Source organism: Solanum dulcamara, chromosome 8 (assembly GCF_947179165.1).
Source record: "Solanum dulcamara chromosome 8, daSolDulc1.2, whole genome shotgun sequence".
Taxonomy (NCBI): Eukaryota; Viridiplantae; Streptophyta; class Magnoliopsida; order Solanales; family Solanaceae; genus Solanum; species Solanum dulcamara.
The window spans coordinates 53,357,973-53,376,309 of NC_077244.1; the positions used below are offsets into that span (position 1 = coordinate 53,357,973).

At 36.1% G+C, this 18,337-nt stretch overlaps 1 pseudogene; it reads right to left on the reverse strand.

Annotated features, from left to right (window-relative positions):
- Nucleotides 1-17,545: 17,545 nt before the first annotated feature.
- On the reverse strand, nt 17,546-17,667 carry LOC129901844 (5S ribosomal RNA; annotated as a pseudogene).
- Nucleotides 17,668-18,337: the final 670 nt, after the last annotated feature.

Consider the following 18,337-nt stretch of genomic DNA (forward strand, 5'->3'; position numbering starts at 1 on the left):
TAGAGTAACTTTATGAAAGATTGAAACCGGATAACTTCTATAGACTCTTTTAGTCACAACTGAGTCATCTACATAAGTATAAATGGATATAGGCTCTAACATCAAATTGCATGGCCACAGAAGGGGAAACAAAAGACAAATTTGCACCCGGATCAAGTAAGGCATAAATATCATAGTGAAAGACCCATAATATACCGGTAACAATATTGGAAGTCTCCTCCACATCTTGCCTACCATGGAGAGCATAAAACCTATTATTTCATTGACCAACCTTTTGTTATAATTGAGAAACTTGGCCTTGAGAAAGACCATCTTTGACCCTGCATTCCTTAGCATGATGACCCGGCTTACCACATCCGTAGCACATATTAAAAGTCGCTAAATACTCACCCTTGTGGTTCTTACCACACTTCTTGCATGTGGGAGTAACTTGGCCAATAAGAGAACCTTCTTGAGTCTTAGGAGTAGGCACCATATCCTTATTGAACCTTGGATTAGTGGCATTAGAAGACCCTTAGCTGGAGTACTTTTGGTGAAAATGAGGACGTCCACCAACTCTGGACTTACCATGTGCGAAATCACCACCATCGGTCCTTGGCCTCTTAGACTTCCTACTCTTCTCCTTTAGCTTCTCACTCTCTATTTTCTCCGCCAAGGTCATGAGTCTAGATATGTCTATCTCCAGAATTAACATAGCCATTTTGCACTTCTTTGAGACCATATCCAACACACCTGATACAAACTTTCTCATACGAGCTATTGAGTCGGCAACCATAAATGGAGCATATTTTGACAATTGAGTAAACTTGAGGGCATAGTCCCTTACACTCATACCACCTTGTTTAAAGTTGATGAACTCTTGCACTTTGTCCTCCCTTAACTTTAATGGAACAAGCGATCAAGAAACACCCCTTTGAACTCATCCCAAGTCATAGGATTGGCTTTCCTAGGCCTCTAACTTTTCCATTGGTCATACCAAATATGAGCAACACCCTTTAATTGGTATGTGGCTAACTCTGCCCTCTCACCTGGGCTAATCTCCATTATCTCAACAATCTTATGGATACTATCAACAAACTCTTATGGATATTCATCAACTTTAGAACCCAAAAATTCAGAGGATTCATTCTAAAGAAATAACGAACTCTTATGGCCGCCGTACCAAAATTTGGGTTCACGGGAGCAACTATTTCATTGTTAACTTGAGACGTAATAGCTTGATAAAGTACTTGAAAAGTCGCTCAGAACTCGACATTGGAAACTTGATCATTCAAAGGCTCATTCGGAGCTTATGGCTCCTCCTCAACCGCATTCCTTCTAGAAGGGTATCTTCGTGGAAGCATATTCTGAAAATAGCAAAGAATAAGTGTTAGAGGAAAAGACTTAACGACTCTACCGCATCACATAGAAAATGAAAAATGTAAGACTTTTGTTAAGATGTTTCGTAGCCTCCTATTCATAAATGTGGAGTGCTTTACACTAATGAATAAGACTCTATTCAACATGGCATGTTAGACTCCCTAGTACACTTCTAAACCTTATCTAATGATACCAAGTTTTTCACGATCTGAACTAAGGCCAAGCCGCAACACAGTGATCTAGATGCGAGGGACCCTAACCGAGCCATCTTAGGATATATTACATTCATAAGGTAAAGAATCATATTAAAATAAGTGGAAGTTATCAACTCAAAGAGGATAGGACTAAGGTTTATAATCAATCTACTAATGTCCGAATGGACTACATCATAATAGTATCAAAACATACCACTAGTCTAGTATGATCTTATTTGCAAACCATAAGATATTAAAGTATTATGGCCTCTCTCATATCTCATAAACTAATCCAGAAAGAGGTCATTGATGGGGGTTTAGGACAAGCTTCTAACTCACCTAAACAATAAGAAGAAACTCAAGTAAACAATAAGATTAAAATTCATGTCCTCGATAGAATAAGGAATCACCAACTCCTTAGGAATCTAGAACAACTCAAGCCACAAATAGAATGGTCGTGAGTATCATCTTTCCCTACATTATGAGATAATGTAGACAAAATATTCATTAGTATGTTGGATGTATTAAGTATGTAAGGTATGCATGAATAAGTAAAGGAACGTAAATAATAGTCATAAGATGCATGACCAATCATAATGAACATGAGTAAGGCTTAAAATATTTGAAAACATATAAAACGCATGGTCAATGCATATAATAAAACTTCATCATGAACTCACAACTTTAAATTTAACTTCTGTGGGATAAGACCTTTAACCGACATCTAAAACCATGTGGGCTATTATATGAAATTTGATAGAACCCTCATCAAGAAGGGGGAGGCTATCTTGTCAGGGTATACTCTATCATGGTACTAATCTCAACTCAACTTAACTGTGCTATATGTGGATCAACTAGCTATCCCGTGAAGGTAACCTACATGGGCAACGTAGTTTGGTACTTTAGGTTGCTACTAGGATTCTCTTAGGTAACTAACTGCATTATCGGACCGAACCCCACCTAGAAGTTTTCTTGGTGCTTAGTCATTATCTCAATAGAATACTCATAAAACATAATCATGATATAATAGGGAAATATAGTAACTTCCTATCAATCCATCTTTATAAAATATTAGGAGAAGCTCATTAATTTAGTGATTAATAAGAATCCCTAACTTCTGTGAGAATTGTACTTATCACCATTTTTAACATAATTGTGTGAGAAATTGACTTACCACATCATTATAACTTCTTTGATTTTAACTTTGATCATCATCATAACTTTCATCATAAACTCATAATATCAACTTTAAATCATAGAAACTTTTACTGAATATCATTAAACTTATGATCAACTCATAAAATTATCTTTAATTTCATAAACATAACTTGAAAGTAGCGTAATGAATGGGCATTAATGTTTCAACTTAGAATCATGTAATTCATATGGAAACATGCATATAATGATCCTTGATAACATCTAAAAATCGAACTAAATCAGCCTAATGCAATTCATCAAAACTAGGATTCATAATCAATTGAAATTGACTAAAAACTTGAGAAAACATTGAGACTCCATGGGTTAAAAGAACCCTTGGATCAATTCCCACATACCCTTTATTTAATTCACTAAGAATTTAAGAAGAAATCTTGAAGAAATTTGGAACCCTAGCTTGTATCTTGAAGAACAAATCTTGAGAGAAATTTGGAGTTCTTGCCTTAGTGAAGTTTTAGAAGAATGATTTAGAATGAGGGAATTTTGAAATAATTGGGTAGTTGTATAGTTAAACGTGGCCAAAATTGTGTCTAGGTTCATTGAACCAAATATGGGAAAAGACACAATTGCCCTATTTAAATTTGAACTTTTGACCCTACAGATCAACTCTTCAAGTCGTACAAGAGAGGATGAGTCATCATGATGACTCGTCTTGCAAGTCTGAGAAAAAATCTTTTTAAAGTCTCGAAAGTTTGCAAACGGTTCGTGTCTATGTGTCATAACATGGACTCGTCCAACAGGTCTTGAATCCTGCTGATTTGAGAGCCCCATACTTTGGTTATGAGTAATTTCTATGACTTGTTATGATTCCTACGAGTCATCCTATCAATTTGTATAAGTGACTTTGAAGGACCTTTGAAACATGGCCTCTGATGTTGGGTTACGACTTGTTATTATGATCTATAGACATGCCTGTGACTCATCCTGTTGAGTCGTAGGGTGTCACCTGAGGTTGGTTCTGAACAAACCCTTGGGACTCACTCTATGACTCACTCCTACGAGTCATAGAAATATCTATGAGTTGTAAAAGGACTTGTAAACATGAATCATTTAGAATTTTTGAGAATTTTCTCCTTTGCTCCAACTTTTTGACTTACGGAGTCTTACATAAAGGTAGTTTGTATAAAAGAAAATGCCTAAAGAGATGAGAAGAGTTTGAGCTTATAAAAGTAAAGTCCAATGAGACTAAATGTCTTAAATTATGAGTATTTTTACTCACCTGAGTATGATCATAATAATATATATTGGAAGTAGTATTGAGTACTAATTTCGTAATATCCCTCAAAATGGTCATCAGCGTCTTAAAAATGCCTTAGGATTAGGCCTCTTATGCAATGCATTTTTCTTAATCTTTTTTGGAAAATATGAGTTCGAAATATCAATCATAGGGTCAAAACATGCAGGAAAATAGTTTCGGTGGATTTTTAAGACCCGTAGATCGAAAGATAGATTTCTCAAGGAACTGCGCAAATCAGAAAGGTGCGCGATAAGTCTGCATCGCGGACTTGCTTGCCTCAACATCGCGAACCTGGCAATGTATTTTTTTGTCAAATTTAGTTTTTAATAAGGGTACTTTAGACCTTTTCCTAAATTGTTAGCTAATGAACCTAAATGTTTTAGGACCTAATTCAACTCTATAAATTGACTTAAACCTCTAATTCTATTCATTCTTCTATAATTCACCTACTTAAATATTTCTCTCTCTACAAAAGACTCTAAAGGGCTCCATTGAAGACTTCAAGTAAATTCACTCATGCTATCCATCAAAACTCTAAAGTTCTTTCAAATTATTTGGTGTCCTCACTTAAAGTATGTGGGTATTGATTCATGGATTCTTTTATCCATGAAGCCCAATCAATTCCTCAAGATATTCTATCAAATTAAAATATGGTATTTTATAGGTTTTATGATCTCTATTCCTATTGCATGAATTATAATTCAAAGTATGATCATGAGCCTATTTTGGTATAAATTGATGATTATTGCATTGAATTGAAGAGTTTTCCCATGAATTCTCCTATTTTTGATCTCTAGGGTTCATGATGTAAATTATGATTATTTTGAACTATACTTCAAATTGATATTATCTATATAAACTATATATGGGCTGATATAAAGTTTATGATCATGCATGTTTTCAATACAATTATATGATTTTCAAAGTCAATTAATTATGCAATTGAGTTCTACTCTAAGTTCAAGATATGAATTTCATACAAGTTATAAAGTAAGGTGAGTTAGGGCCCTATGTGGTGACCTAAGGCCTAAAAGGTAACATAGGGACATATTTGGTGACCTAAGGCCTAACGATATGAATTATTCAAATATGAGTGTAATGATGAAAGGACAATTCTCACATTATAAGTATGTTATGAAAATAAGCTACTTTATGATTTCAAACCTATGATCATGACTATGATATATGTAATTATGATTTCAATGTTATGCATGTATTATATGGGATTTGACTTAGCACCGAGTGGACTTGAAGTGGGGGGCCTACCAAAAGCCTTAGTAGCAGCCTCATGTCCCATAAACTACGTGCCACTGTAGGTTTTGGAATAGATCTCCTTTCCGATACCCAACCTATTTCTATTTCTACTTACCGTATGGCTCTAGTGGAACATAAGGAGTTGAAAGAATAATGTTGGATAAGGGTTTTATAAGACCAAGTATTTCACCATGGAGTGCTCCCATGTTATTTGTTAGGAACAAAGATGGGTCACTACGAATGTGTATAGACTACTGGCAATTGAATAAGGTTACCATAAAGAACAAATATCCAATTCTAAGGATAGATGACTTGTTTGATCAATTGTAAGGAGCAAGTTATTTTTCTAAGATTGACCTCTATTCCGGTTATCATCAATTCAGGGTAAGGGAATGTGATATTCCTAAAATGGCTTTTTCGACAAGGTATGGTCATTTTGAATTTGAATTAATGTCATTCGGTTTGACTAATTCTCCTGCTATATTCATGAATTTGATGAATCATATTTTTAATCCATATTTGGACATATTTGTAGTGGTTTTCATTAATTATATCTTGATTTATTCTCGAAATAAGGAAGATCATATGGGCCACTTGAGGATTGTATTGCAAACATTGAGAGAAAAGTAATTATTTTCTAAATTTAGTAAGTGTGAATTTTGGCTGAGAGGGGTTGCATTTCTTGGCCATGTGGTGTCCAGTGATGGGATTAAATTAGATCCAAAGAAAACAGAGGTGATTAAAAATTGTCCTGGACCATTATCTCCTTCGGACATTAGAAGATTTTTGGGCTTAGCCGGATACTACAGAAGGTTTGTCGAAGGGTTCTCATATATTGCTTCGCCTTTAAATAAGTTGACATAAAAGAAGGCAATATTCCAATAGTTGAAAGAATGTGAGAAAAGTTTCCAAATATTGAAGGATCGTCTTACGTCAGCTCCTATTTTGACATTGCCTGAAGGTTCGTATAGGTTTGTTGTTTATTGTGATGCTTCGTGTATCTTACGTCGGCTCCTATTTTGACATTGCCCGAAGGTTCGTATAGTTTGTTGTTTATTGTGATGCTTCATGTATAATTTTGGGTTTAGTCTTGATGAAACATGTTAAGGTTATAGCCTATGCCTCTAAACAACTTAAAGTGCATGAAAGGAGCTATCCAACCCATAATCTTGAACTTACGGCAGTTGTGTTTGCGTTGAAAATTTGGCTTTATTATCTCCATGGGGTGCATGTTGATGTGTTTACTGACCACAAAAGCTTGCAATATGTGTTTAGTCAAAGAGACTTAAACCTTAGGCAAAGGAGGTGGCTTGAACTCCTAAAAGACTATGACATGAGCGTATTGTAGCCGATGTAAGGTAAGGCGAATATTATAGCCGATGCTCTTAGTCAGTTGTCTATGTGTAGTGTTGCACATATTGAGAAAGGTTAAAGGGAATTATTTAAAGAGGTCCATAGATTAGAACATTTAGGTGTGCATTTGGTTGATTCCAATGATACAGGGGTTCTTATACATAATGGTTCAGAATCATCTCTTGCGGCAGACGTTAAGGCCAAACAAGACAATAATTCATTTTGGTCGAATTGAAGAAGTCAGTTGCTAAAAAAATCTGTTGAGGCTTTCTCCCTAGGAAAAGATGGGGTACTACGTTACCAAGGTCATCTATGTGTTCCAAATGTTGATGGATTAAGAGAGTTGATATTGAATGAGGCCCATAGTTCTCAGTATTCAATTCATTCGGGATCCACTAAGATGTATCATGACTTGAGGGAAGTGTATTGGTGGAATAGCATGAAGAAAAACATAGCGGAGTTCGTGGATAAGTGTCCTAAATGTCAACAAGTGAAATTTAAACATCAAAGGTCGAGAAGTCAAGCTCAAGAAATTGAAATTCCTACATGGAAGTGGGAAGATGTGAATATAGACTTTGTCATGGGTTTGCCTCATACTAGAAGAAAACATGATTCTATTTGGGTCATCGTGGACCGAATGACCAAATCGGCATATTTTCTACCGGTCAAAACTTCTTATGGTGTCGAAGACTATGCTAAATTGTACATTCATGAACTTGTGAAACTTCATGGTGTTCCTTTGTCGATTATATTGGATAGACATACTCAATTTAGTTTATATTGTTGGAAGTCATTTTAGAGAGGTCTTGGCACTAAACTCAAGCTACGTACCGCTTTACATCCTCAAACCGATGGACAAGCCGAAAGAACAATTCAAACCTTGGAGGATATGTTAAGGGCATGTGTGATTGATCTTAGAGGAAGTTGGGATGGACATTTTCCATTGATTGAGTTCGCCTACAATAATAGTTATCACTCTAGCATTCAAATGGCTCCTTTTGAAGCTTTGTACGGGAGAAGATGTAGGTCTCCAGTGGAGTGGTTTAAAGTAGGTGAGATGGCACTGATTGGTCCAAATTTGGTAGTTGATGTAATGGAGAAAGTAAGACTCATAAGAAAAAGAATGAAAATGGCTCAAAGTCGTCAAAAGTCCTATTCGAACACTAGAAGGAGAGAGCTGGCATTTGATGTAGATGATATGATGTATTTGAATATTTCACCTATGACAGGGGTAATGTGGTTTGGTAAGAAAGGAAAGTTGAGCCCTAGATATATAGTACCCTATAGGATATTGAAGCGTATTGGAAAAGTAGCATATGAGTTAGACTTGGCACTTGAGTTGGATTTGGTTCATCCTGTATTTCACCTGTCAATGTTGAGGAAGTTTATGGGTGATCCAAATTCTATTGTGCCAATGGAGAATGTAAGCATTGAAGAGAATTTGACTTATTAAGATGTCCCGATTGATATTTTAGACCGGAAAGTGAAGAGGTTAATAAATAAATACATTGCATCCGTCAAAGTGTTATGGGGGAATCAACATATAGAGAGTGCTACGTGGGAAGTAAAATTAGACATGATGAAACGCTATCCATATCTCTTTCTTTTCACTCAAGCCTAAAGGTACTAAGTTATTCATGATCAAATCGATTAAACTCCTATGTTTCAGTTCCATATGTCATTCATATGCATGCATGATTTATGAAAATGATTTTTCTCAAGGACTATGTTTTATGTTAAGTATGAAGTTTACATGTTCTATGTATTTTTCAAAGTGTCCTCGTGTCCATGTTGGGTTTCTAAGTTCTTTTTCCATGTCCTTCCTCTATTAGTTGGATCTCATTCCATGACGAATGTTCCAAAAGGGGAGGTATTGTAATATCCTTCAAAATGCTCATAAGTGCCTTAAAATACCTTGGATTAGGCCGCTAATGTAATGCATTATCCTTAATCTTTTTTGAAAATTCAAGTTCAGAATATCGATCAGGGGGTCAAAACCTGCAGAAAAATAGTTTTGGTGGATGTTTAGGACTCATAGATCGAAAAATAGATTTCTCAGGGAACTGCGCAAACTAGTAAGGTACGTTATAAGTCTGTGTCACAGACTTGCTTGACTCTGCGTCACGAACCTGGCAATGTATTTTTGGCCGAATTTAGTTTTTATTAAGGGCACTATAGACCTTTCTCTAAATTGTTAGCTAATGAACCTAGATGTTTTTAGGACCTAATCCAACTCTATAAATTGACCTAAACCTCTAATTTTATTCATTCTTCTACAATTCACCTACTCAAATATTTCTCTCTCTACAAAAGACTCTCAAGGGCTCCATTGAAGACTTCAAGTAAATTCACTCAATCTCTCCATCAAAACTCTCACGTTCTTCCAAATTATTTGGTGTCCTCACTTAAGGTATGTGGGTATTGATTTATGGATTCTTTCATCCATGAAGCCCAATCAATTTCTCAAGATTTTCTATCAAATTAAAGTATGGTATTTTATAAGTTTTATGATCTCTATTCCTATTGCATGAATAATGATTCAAAGTATAATCATGAGCCTATTTTGATATAAATTGATGATTAATGCATTGAATTGAAGAGTTTTTCCATGAATTTTCCTATTTTTTATCTCTAGGGTTCATGATGTAAATTATGAATATTTTGAATTAAACTTCAAAGTGATATTATCTATATGAACTATGTATGGTCTGATATAAAGTTTATGATCATGACTGTTTTCAATACAATTATATAATTTTCAAAGTCAATTGATTATGCAATTGAGTTCTACTCTAAGTTCAAGATATGAATTTCATGCAAGTTATAAAGTAAGGTGACTTAGGGCCCTATGTGGTGACCTAAGGCCTAAAAGGTGACTTAGGGCCATATGTGGTGACCTAAGGCCTAATGATATGAATTATTCAAATATGATTGTAATGATGAAAGGACAATTCTCACATTATAAGTATGTTATGAAAATAAGCTACTCTATGATTTCAAACCTATGATCATGACTATGATATATGTAATTATGATTTCAATGTTATACATGTATTATGTGGGATTTGACTTAGCACCGAGTGGACTTGAAGTGGGTGCCCTACCAAAAGCCTTAGTAGCAGTCTCATGTCCCATAAACTACGTGCCACTGTAGGTTTCCTTCATGGCCTAGCTATTGGATCCATATGTAGCGTATGTATGACCCGCCTAACAGGGTAGAGTCTACATTGGCAAGTAGATTCCCCTTTTTCTTCATTGTATCGGGAGACAACGGGATTCTATATTATAGCTCGCGTGGTCTTATTGTCGGTTATGGTTCCTATCCCACATATGTATGAATGCTTATGTATGCTATGATTTTAAATTATGCCTTTTAAATGCTTTGGTCAATATAATTTTCTCATGTCTTTACTTACCTCATCTTATCATGTGATTTACTTGACCATTGCATTCCATGATTTATGTTGTATGTAACGCCCTCATACTTAGTACATTCCAATGTACTAATACATACTTTTTTCCTACATTGTCTCATAATGTAGGGATTAAGGTCAAAAATCATACTCATCTACATGGCTAGTTAAGCCTTCCTATCCAGTGGTGCTTATGGTGAGTCCTCATTTATCGGAGACTAGTTATTGAGTTAGTTATTGTTTTTAAATACCTTTTATACGTTTTATATTGATGGTGAGCTAGGTACATATCTTTGCCCCCACCCATATTCATGAGTAGAGGCATCTAGGATGACAAATGTTCTGAGTTTATTTTGTCATGTGATGTTCTTAAATTTCTATTCATGGTTTAGACTCTCTTATGAAGTTTCTGTTTTATCTTTACCTTATATATGCTTATGATATGTACAAGAAGCTTGGTTGAAGCCTCTCAGGGTTTCAATCGTCGTGTTATGACTAGGCCTTAGGTCGGGTCGTGATAGATTTGGATAGGATTTTAGATAACTCAAACCTCATAATTTACATTGCCAGCATAGGATAGGATCATGTCGTTGGTTCGGGCGACTTCTCACTCAGTCCCTAATACAAACTTTTATTTGAATCCCTGAGATGAGTTTGCATATGTTATCCTTGCAAGTTATTGAATTACTTTGGCAATGAGGGCAGTTCGTTTATTATCATAAGGCTCATAGTGATGGTTGTCAGTTAGAGAAATTTATCAAAGAGTAACATTATTTTTACATTGAGTTACATTCAGTTATTTATATTTTGTAGAGCATTAGCTTTTTTTCATTTTTGCATACTTTATTTGAGTTGAGTTATTTCAGTATCTATTTCAGTTGAGTATTTTATAAGCATGTTTACTTTAGCCATTTTACATACTGTACATTCCATGTATTGATGTCTTTCGATGTTGTATCATTTTATGATGCAGATAAAGGTGCTAGAGATCCTCAACAAGCACATCATTGAAGATCGTACTTCTTCCAGCCTTAGGTGAAACCTCCTTGCATTTGGAGAAACTCTTTTAGCTTATTCAATCTTACCTATTAGACTCTCGATATAGTCCACTTAGTCCGATACCTATCTTATAAATTTTATAGGCTTTATAAACATAGATAGAGTTGAGTCAGTTAAACCTTTTAGAGTCTACCATGAGATTTATTTAGAGATGCATGAGTTTATTTATTGTATTTTAAATTCTCACCCATATGATTTTATTTATATTGAGTTGAGTCTTCTGCTGAGTAGTTAGCCAGGCTAGGGTTATCTTAGAAACTAGGAATGGTTTCATAGTGCCATCCACGCCTAGGGTATAGACTCGGGGAGTGACAGATACACTTGTTGATGATGGAACGTGACTAGAAGACCTCAATAGAAAGAATAACTAGTTGTCATTACCATTTCTTTATTGATTGAGCTCAAGTCCTGTCAATTTTGCCCTCTTGTTCTGCTGCTCCTCTCAATCGTTTTTCTTATCTTCCTCAAACTTCTTAGCATACCCCATTAATTTTGAGATATCTATATTAGAAATTAGAAGTGTAACTTTGCACTCCTTCTTCACATATTTGGCCAGCCCAAAGAAAAACTTCCTCATCTTTGCCCTTACATCCAGAACAACCTCCGGAGTATACCTATACAGCTGAATGAATTTGAGATTGTACTCTTTCACTATCAACCCTACCTACTTCAAATTCACAAACTCCTCTACCTTCACCTTCTTAGCTCTCGGGGAAAAAGTGATCCAATAATGGCTGCTCAAAATCATCCTATAATTCTAACTCAACATCCTCACCAAGACTATCTTCCCATTGATTATACCAAATGTTAGTTGTATCCTTGAGTTGATAAGAAACAAATCTAACTCCCTCAATCTTAGTAGCATGAATACGCTTCAAATTTTCCATATCTCATCAATGAAATTTTGCGGATCCTCCTCTACCTTGGACTCGGTGCACACTAGTGGATTCATCCTTAAGAAGTCCCTGATCCTAATCACAACTAAAGACTCTTGGGGATTGGAGTTAGGGACTAGGATGCCCTAACAACCTGAATAAGAAGCCATCAACTAGTGAACATCGTAATAGCTCCCCTAAACTCAGCCTCTTAAGTGAGTTGAGGCTATGGAGATAGTCTCTGTTGAACCTATGCAGTGCTAGCAAGCATCTCTTGATTCCCAATATCATTACCCTTTTCAGCTATGAAATCTTCATTATTAGTCTGCATCAAGATAAAGGCAAAGTAGACGTTAAGACCTTGGTGATGGCGACTTTTCTCTGTCTAACGGTTATTTCGTAGGCTTGATCAAAAAATATATGAACGCACGAGTTAGAAGAAATTTTTGTCAGTCCTAAAGTGTTACACTCCAAGAGGGTACCCTAGATGTGGCCAGCACTTGAAGACCATTGTTGGTCTTTAAGAGAACTACTTAGTCCAATCATACATTCATTTAATCACATTCTATCAATGGAAGACTCAACTCATTAAGAATACTACTCATAAATAAGTCCAAAGGCCAACAAGTCTTTCTAATCAATCAAATCAATAGGACTAGTATGAATGAAGCTAGCCAATAACAAAACCAATCGACAACATCAATAATCTTGTCTATAAAGCCTTTATCAACTATCTAAATGGTGCCAATAATAGGTTCATGGCTACCTCAAACCAAATGAAGAAAAACGAAATCAAAGATAGAAAGATAAATTTGGTATCCTCAGAAAAGAGGGAGGACTCACTAAATAGCTGAATGCGAATAGATCCTCAACGATGCATCTGTTGATGATCTCTAGTACCTGTCTCTGCATCATAAAATAATGCAGGCCCAAAAGGTAGTCACTACATAAAATGTACGAGTATGTAATATACCATAATAAAACATGTTTCAAGGTAGAATAAACTGAACTTAAATAATTCAATCAATGGTAAGGAACTCAATCAGGATGTAAAAAGTCTAAAGCAAGAGTAAGATTTAGACAAACATAAATCATATACAATCCAATCCAATCAGAGTACAATCAAGAAATACATGCGAGTTTTTCTTATCCGACAACCATTACTTATGAGCAAGTGATAGTACAACAAGATGATGTTGTTACCATGTCCTTTCAATACCTTTCTAGGGTAAGAATGAAGCAACCAATCATGGATCCAAAATCAATCAAGTCATATCATGTTAGGATAATAATTTAGGAAATATCTACCCAAACGGTCCAATCCTCTTCTACGTTTGGTGATGTAGTTATTGGGTTCAAATTATTACATAATCTTACCCAATTCGGTGTTCAATACTCCTCCCAAGACTCAAAGCTTATAATAAAATTAATCCAAATCAATTCAAATCAATGTCTCTTTTGGACTCCTTTCAAGTCATCCATTCGATCAAATCAATCCTCTCAACTAATCAATTTCCTAGTCATTCCAAATCATTTATTTTAAAAGAAGTTTTAGACCATCATTTATGAAAACATTGAGTTGAGACCATTCGCTTGGGTTCAATTATGAAAATATAAGGGACTATCAAGTTTATCATCAATATCATCATGCTCACATCTCAATCACAATCAAGCACTCATAAATTCAAGACTTTAGGCTCAATTGTTTGATATTTATACAATTCAATATCAATCAACATGCTATTAGGGTTTATGAAATAAATAATTCAATCATTTATTAAGGAAAATAGTTCAACAAAAAGCATTAATGTTTCTCAATAATAAGAAAACATATAAAGTTTAAGAAAGAAATTCTCAAGAAACATAATCATGGAGACCCAACCCCATGATAGGTGTCCAAGCTGGACACTCGCATATACCCATGTCGCATTGTTACGTATTGGCACAACCTATTCCCCGAGGGGTCATTACTTATCTTACCTATTATTTAGGCAACATAAGGCATAAGCCGATAAGGCTACCATAATATGTGGGGTCATCCCATGATATACATGCACGCGAGCCGACAAGGCCGCCACGACAATAGAAATGTCTTAAACATAAATCATACAGACACGAATAAGCACATACATAAACACAACCCACTTCCATTTCTACAGACCTCTAAGAGTATTAATAACAACACATGGTGGGACAGAGCCCCTACCGTACCCCTGAATATACAAATATATACATAGAAGGTCTAGTACCCAAAAGCTTAGCTCTGATTCAATGGAGCTTCTCCCAAACTTGCTGAGTGGAACCCTAAGTTGGCAAATACCCAAAACATGTGTCTGTACCTGCAGGCATGAAATGCAGCCCCCCAAAGAAAGAGGGGTCAGTACGATACATGTACTAAGTATATAAAGCATAACATAGCATAAATGAGCTTTCAACTGAAATAGGGATGCATGCAATAAATGTAACAGTTAATGAATCACTATACCTGCACTATGTGAAATGAGGGCGTGTATATCTTCCTCACATAACGTACCCGGACTGCTGTGGGACTCGAGGTTATAAATATATCACTATGTTTTCATATGAATGCCTATATACTGTATCCGGCCCTTCAATAAGGGACTCAGTGAAGCTATCATTTCATCGTGTATCATGCTCGACCCTTCATGGGATGCGATGAATAATCATTTCATCATATATCATGCCTAGACCTTCATGGGATGCGATAAATAAATGCTTCATCATTTATCATGCCCGGCCCTTCATGGGATGCGATGAATAAGCATTTCATCATTTATCATGTCTGACCCTTCATTGGACGCGGTGAATAATGTATTAGTAGCATGCACGAGTGGAGTAGTAAATAACCATATACAAATGAATTCATCATTTAAGGCTCAACGAAATGTTCAAATGAATCGTTACTTGGAAACTAGGGTAGGAATCATCTCCAGTACCCTCTAAATGCCATTAGGGACTACGTCAACTGGATCCACAACATTATAGTCATACATTACTATAGTATGAACCAGCTTATAGAAGTTTGAGTATTGGCTATCTTAGAGCCTTTTAAATAGAGGAGCTTTTTCGTACCAATCACTATTCAATCGTATAGAAGACTTGAGGAATAGGAGATAAACTCTTTTAAGAATCTTAACAGTTATAAGTGAACAAGAAACATGTATCAAGGAAGTGCTCAACAGCTTATGGAACCGAGGACATTTGTTATTGTAGGTTCCTTAGGAATAAGAGCTTATATCTCCACTTACTATTCAACATATAAAAGACTCAAGAGCAGTGGCTCGACCGCCTTTAGAGTTTTAGCATTCAGACGTGGATAAGAGTCATGAGTGGTGCTCGAAGCTTATGAATAGAGTTACCCCAAGCTTCATATACATATCGTTTGTAACCTATATCTAAGACATACCAAAAAAAATGGATGGGCTTTACATACATTTGAAACATGCCAAACCAAGGGAGAGATAGGTCTTACATACTTACTACTTCTCTTCATACAGAAGACTTGAGAGGCAATATCTCACTTATTGTAGGAGTTCTAACATTAGGAAATAGGTCAGAGGCATGAATCATTCTCGAAGATTTATGAATGGAATTATCCTCAGAGCACATATTACATTCCACTTATAGCTAAGACATGCCAAAAGAAAGAAAGCGAAAAGCTTTACATACCTCGTATGGATTGCTTTTAACCCGACTTGTCTCGTTATCCTTCAAACCTATTTAACACGAAGGTAATACTAATATAAATAATCTTTAACTTTCCAGCTTATAAATCTACAACCAAGAACCCATAGGAATCAATCCCTTATTCACCTTTCTCGACTAGTCTCGACTAGCCTATTAGTTTGTTCAGAAGTTAACGAAATTCGGGCAGCATCTCCTCTATAACTCGCCCTATCCGAACTTCCCATTAACCTCCAAAACTTAGCATCCATATTAAACACAACAACCATAAGGCAATACACACTTACACCACTTCAATATTACACAAAACAAGTCCCAAACAATTTGCCCAAAATTACGATACCAAAATAAGGTTTTTAATCGTTAATCCATAAAATCACTAACCATGTAGAACGGAGGGTTAGGTGGATGCTACCAGCAGAACCCACGCCTATTTTAACCCACGTTCCAGACCTGAAACACACAATTAAACCACCCCCAACCTACAGCACCATAACAATAACACACTACTCGACTACAACTTAACTATAACGACTCCAATTTAGATTGTTTCTAACGTCAAACACCTCTATGAAATTTTTATAATTCCATCCACAGAAAAGGCGTTTAATACACTACATAACCACACCATAAACTCCAAATTAAAAGGAAGGACCTTACCTTATCCTAAATTGGCCAAAACTTGCCAATACCCGCCTCGAAAGTTCCTTAATTGCGGCTGAAATATCATGGTTGTTTGCTATCTGTTTGGTGCTGATCCAAATTATAACTTTACATTATTAATACCTTCATATAATGTCCAAACCCTTACCAAAATGTGGGAGAAGAAAACCAAGCCATACCTTTCTAAAACTTATCTTGGAAGTTCTCTTAACATGCTGAAAATTAACGGACTATTTGTATCTCTTCCTTGCTGCCCCAAAATAAAATGTTACATTATTAAACACTATTATATAACCATAGGATATCTTAAATAATTAATTCACGGAGTGAAAATAGAGGCCTTACCTTGGCCTAGCTACTGCCATAGCTACTCTCCCATGTCTCTCTAGTTTTTCTCCAACTTTTCCAAAGTAAAAGACTAAGGAAATGAATCCTTAGTCATCAACATATGTATATATATTCTTCCTTAGGGTGTGAAACATGGAATCCCCTAGGGGTGACAAGTGACAGCCCTCTTAGGATGTCACCTCATCCATGCATCCAACCCAAAGCCGCCATGTGGCAGCGTGGGACCCACCTCAAGTAGGTGTGTCACCTACTTGGTCTAAGTAAGTGCATCACTTGCTTGCTTCCAAGTAGGTGCATCACCTACTTGCTTCCGAGTAGGTGCTACGCCTTCTTTCACTTCTTCCGTGGGTTCCCAACCTCGTCTTACTTTAATAACCTATACAATCCTTTCTATGCAAGATCGACGTGTACTCAAGTAGCTTAGTATTTAAAATGTCCCCAGTAATAACTTTCATAAGTAAGTCGAGTCCTACGACTCACTACTTGACCTCCAACTTCTTCCGGATTCTTATAACCCTATTTCCATTCTTCTCTATTATGGAGTATCTCCTTTTCCTTTCCTTAGGATTATTTGATAGTGTTATAGATTATCCGACTCACATGACAACTTCTAAGAAACTTAAGAGCCCTCCCAGAAACTTAAGAAGCTTAAGAAGTATTCCAAGGTACAAAAGTATGGGGTGTAACATCCTTCCCCCCTTAGAACATTCATCCTCGAATTTGAACCAAAACCTTCCTCCAGATCTTATACCGACTATATGGAGTGTTCTTCTATCCCATTTCCATAATATGTATTTTCATCGAGCAATAAATATCAGAGTTCCAAAAGTTAGGATTACTTATAGACGTAGGGAATAGGTACGGATACTTGTGTTTCATTTCTTCTGTTACTTCCCAGGGGGTCACCCATCCTAGTACTACTCTCACCCAAGCACACTTAACTTCAAAGTTCTGATGGGATCCGGTGCATTAGCACTGGTATGATCGCATCGATCCCTTATGGGATCTCATTTGAAGTTAAAGCGTTCCCATTTACATATGATAGCGTCAGTTGATTTTCTCTTACGCTTGTACTTCTCTTATATACTTCCCCCCTTTTAGGGTATACCCATGCCATCCTCTATTTATTCTCAACTATTCATATGTAAATGATTCTATTCCAACATATTTAACATGTTGCACCATGTCTACACCTGCTGTTAGATCATCCATACTTTAAGTTGCCCCTATAATAAACCCTAGCACAACCATAGGGTGCTTAGTATTCTCGATAGATAGTACATAATTTAGTCCAAATAGTGGTACTCAAGTCATACAACTTAATGTAGTAGTTTAGCCGAAGCCACATTTCATTCATCCCAATCAGTACGTCACTAGTGCTTATAATCGTATCCAATTCTCCATTCGGGGGCACTTATACTCTGATGACACGTGTTTCACATTTTGTTATCACCCCTTTTTTTCCAAAGGATACCACTTGTTCCTTTGATAATTTCGCAATGCCTCAATTATTTTGTAATTTCTATTCCCTATCCTCGAGGGATCCCACTATTTTCCAAGGTGGAGGTACATATACACAATACCCCTATCTACTTCATGAGCTTCCATCCTTATCGTTATCGTGGATACGATCTTTCAAGATGTATTACAACCTTATATCTC